This window comes from Misgurnus anguillicaudatus, chromosome 11 (genome assembly GCF_027580225.2).
Source record: "Misgurnus anguillicaudatus chromosome 11, ASM2758022v2, whole genome shotgun sequence".
Classification (NCBI taxonomy): domain Eukaryota; kingdom Metazoa; phylum Chordata; class Actinopteri; order Cypriniformes; family Cobitidae; genus Misgurnus; species Misgurnus anguillicaudatus.
In genome coordinates this window covers 54,093-58,633 of record NC_073347.2, presented here as the reverse complement: position 1 = coordinate 58,633, position 4,541 = coordinate 54,093, and positions in this window count along the sequence as shown.

Sequence of the window (4,541 nt, the reverse complement as noted above, 5' to 3'; positions counted from 1 at the left end):
TGGCGATTCTCTGCCCATCTTGACTTCTGACAGACACTGCCACTCTGAGGGGCTCTTTTTATACCCAATCATGTTACCAAATGACCTAATAAGTTGCAAATTAGTCCTTAAGCTGTTCCTTATATGTGCATTCAAATCTTCCGGCCTCCCACTGCCACCCGTCCCAACCCTTCCTGAAATGTGTAGCTCTCATGAAATCCAAAATGAGCAAATATTTGGCATGACATTTCAAAATATCTTACTTTCAACATTTGACATGTTATCCACATTCTACCGTAAACAAAATATAAGTTTACGAGACCTGCAAATTATTCCATTCCTTTTTTACTCACAATCACCACAGCGTCCCAACTTTTTCTGTTTTGGGGTTGTAGAAAAGGTAGTGGCAAGCCAGTTACGCACATTCTTGACAAATAATAGTACGAATGAAAAGTTCCAATCAGGATTCAGGCCCCACCATAGCACAGAGACAGCGCTGCTTAGAGTTACAAATGACCTCATGTTAACATCCGATCGTGGTGAAATCTCAATCCTTATATGTGACCAGTCACGGAAAGTAGGGACACAAGTCGGATCTGGGACATTTTGAGTTATTCACAGATCCTGAAAGTGCAGATTCTAAGCTTTTCAACGATGTGTAGCACATGGAAATCTGATAAGATTTGGTGACGTTGTGGCCATTTGAAGGTAGGCACTCCAAAATTCTTAATGCTGTGAAAACAGCTTTTAAAGTGTGAGCCTTTTCACCCCTCTCAGCTGCTGGGAGGGACAATAGGGCTCATTTACATCTCATTGAGATAAGCCATACCCTCTGTAAAGCTCCCCCATGTAAATTTTGACCAATACCTTTTACTTTTAATTCACTGTAAAAGTTTGTGGTTAGACCTGGTTTAAGTCTGATTAAAAAAAACGTAAAAATATTTTAAGTTTTTACTTATAATGCACATTTAACGGCTACACATACTTCATACGTGAGCTAAGTCATTAACATCAGTCAATTCAGGCATTATTCAAATAGCAGATGCTCACATTGCCATCTAAAAGCTCATTATAGTAATGGGGGCAATCAAAACCAAGTCCTGACCTAACAATAACTTCGGGTTTTGGCAATCGAAACCACAGTCCTAAGCTATCTAATAACAATAAGGGTTTTGGCAATCGAAACCACAGTCCTGAGTTAACAATAACTTTGGGTTTTGGCAATCGAAACCTGAGCTAGCTAATAACAATTGCACTAAATGTTTAGGGCTACGTGTACGTGTTCTTACAATGAACAAAAAACAACAAACTTTAATGTTTATGGAAACTCACCCCATAAGAAACAGAAAACTGTTCTTGCAGATCTTGTTCCCTCCAATGAAATAAGTTGTTCGGGGCTCGGGCACACCTCTCTTTGTCGGTGTCTTTGTGGATGTTATCATTTCCGAAGTTTGCACTGTGATTTCAATGATATCAGATTGAGCCTGTCAGAGTGCTGCTTAAGTAGCCACGCTGTTCCCTTGGGGGGCGGGTCCATGTAAATAAACACAGACAATGACGCCCCCCCCCCCCCGCGCTGCACGCTAGAATCTCAGGAAAAACAACCCGTTTTCAACAGCAAAATGTAGCACTGTATATAATATTACACTTTAATGAAACCAATCGCTCGCTCGTTCCTCCAGCAGCCAATGACTTCATTGAAAATATTGATAGACATAACATGTAGCCAATTATATAACGTATTCAACAATGTCTGTGTGACTTTTTAGGTGCGTTCCATTCGACAGGGTCCCTGCGGAGTGTTCACTGCTCCCTACGCCCTGAGCACGGTATATCAGTTGAAGTGGACTTCACGGACAATAACCGCTCATTTGGAACGGCCTGCAAACGTAATCAAAGAAGTCAACGACAGGGTCGCGCAGATTGATATAACATAAATTTATATAGGACTACATTTCATATTTTAATTTTTATTTACTATCACATTTAAAATATGTACACTATACAATAAAAAAACATTGAGTACTACGTAATGAAAAACGTATGTTTATTATACAATTTAATTGACTACTGCTGCTATTACTTGACTATTAACAGAATTGAAGCCCTGCTGTAACTGTCATGCAAATATGAAAGTAAACTTTTATTTGGTTAATTATGTGTATATATGTGTTTTTAAACGATTGTCATATAATTGCATAGCGGTCTGACCGTTCTGACTGGTGATCACGTGATGCGCGCAATGACAGTTGGGTGATTATCGCTCTCCACTTCCTGTGAAGTGATGTATCGATGTTCCCTGATTCCCTATGCCGTGCGCAGTGCCCTTCGAACTGAACATGTTCGCTCCCTTCGGATTGGAATCTCACTTAAGATGGCGGAATACCCTGTGAAGTCCACTTCGCAGTCCACTTACGGTCGAATGGAACGCACCTTCAGTGTATGTGTTAGTCTTCATGTTGTGATGCAAGAACTGACGTCAAAGTACCGCGAGAGCGAGTCGAATTAAACTACTCCATAAGATTTCTTAAAGAGCTCTCGAGGTACTTTGACGTCATCCGACTGCGGCGCCGCATAAAGTCAGTGACGCGGAACTACAGTCACGTGACTTCACGCTCGAGCCGAAAGGGAAAACAATGCTGAATAAAATTGTAATTCTTGTTATTTTCGGACCAAACTGTATTCTCGATGCTTTAACACATTCTTACTGACCCACTAATGTCACATGGACTACGTTGATGATGTTTTTATTACCTTTCTGGACATGGAAACCGTACATAGATTTTAAATGGAGGAGACATAAAGCTCTCGGACTAAATCACGTTAAAACATCTTAAACTGTGTTCCGAAGATGAACGGAGGTCTTTTGAGTTTAGAACGACATAAGGGTAAGTCATTACTTACATTATTTTAATTTTTGGGCAAACTATCCTTAGTTAGTAGTCACGCTGTTCCCTTTGCGGGCGGGAGCGAAAACCAAGCTGCTTATACAGTATGTAAATACACACAGACAATGACGCCCCCCGCTGCACGCTAGAATCTCCGGAAAAACAAGCCTATTTCAACCGAAAAATTTACGCTTTTAAATATACAAAAACTGCTATCTCAAACATAGAGAGGCTTCTTCGTGATCTCAACTAACAGATTCTGCAATAAAACGAAAATCACAAATTTTGAAAACAAACACTTTGTTGCTCATTATCTCGAAACTTGCGCTGCCGACTTGTGTCCCTAGTTTCCGTGACTGGTCACATATTACTAGACCTTAGCGCAGCCTTTGACACAATAGATCACACAATCTTACTCAATAGACTAGAAAACTATGTTGGTATCAGTGGTCAGGCGTTAGCCTGGTTTAGGTCGTATCTAACCAATCGCTATCACTTTGTTTATGTAAATGAGGAAGAGTCATATCACTCCCTGGTCAAATATGGTGTACCGCAGGGATCAGTTTTAGGTCCTATCCTGTTCTCGTTATATATGTTACCCCTAGGAGACATTATCAGGAAACATAACATAAGTTTTCACTGCTATGCGGATGACACCCAGCTTTACATCTCCTCACATCCCAGCGAAACACACACGTTTTCTAAGCTAGCAGACTGCATTAGCGATGTTAGTGACTGGATGGCACATAACTTTCTTAAGCTCAACTCCAATAAGACAGAGATGCTTATTATTGAACCGAATCGCTACAAACATAATATGTCAGATTACAAGTTGCACATAGATGGCTGCACTGTGGTGCCATCTTCCTCGGTTAGGAACTTAGGTGTGATGTTCGACAGCAACTTATCCTTCGATAGTCATATCGGCAACGTCTGCCGCACAGCATTCTTCCATCTTAGAAATATCTCAAAACTTCGCCACATGCTGTCTACATCTGACGCAGAGAAGCTTATCCATGCTTTTATGACCTCTAGAATAGACTATTGTAACTCGCTACTTGGGGGATGCCATGCAAATCAGGTAAACAAGCTGCAGCTAGTTCAAAACGCTTCTGCAAGACCGCTTACTCGATCTAAGAAGTATGACCACATAAGTCCAATTCTGGCATCTTTACACTGGCTACCAGTTAATTATCGCATACAATTTAAAATATCACTTATCACCTACAAAGCCTTAAATGGCCTAGCACCCTCATATCTTAGAGAATTACTATCAGAATACAATCCATCACGTGCACTGCGTTCGCAATATTCTGGTCTCTTAGTTATCCCTAAAATAACAAAAGTGTCTAAAGGTGGAAGATCCTTTTCCTACTTAGCCCCTAAGCTCTGGAATGATTTACCAACCGTTGTCCGAGAATCAGACACAATAGATACCTTTAAATCTAGACTTAAAACTTTTCTCTTTAACAAGGCATTCACATAATTGTTTTATTAATGGTACTCATCTCACAATAGATAGCTTGAACAACCTAATAAATAAATAAACTAAATCCTCATTTTCGTCAACACTTCAAAGCATGGTAAATGCTATTAATATTCTTAAGAAAAATGTTTAATCTCTCCTTACTCGTTTACATATGTGCAGCAAACCATGAGCCGGGCATAAACTTT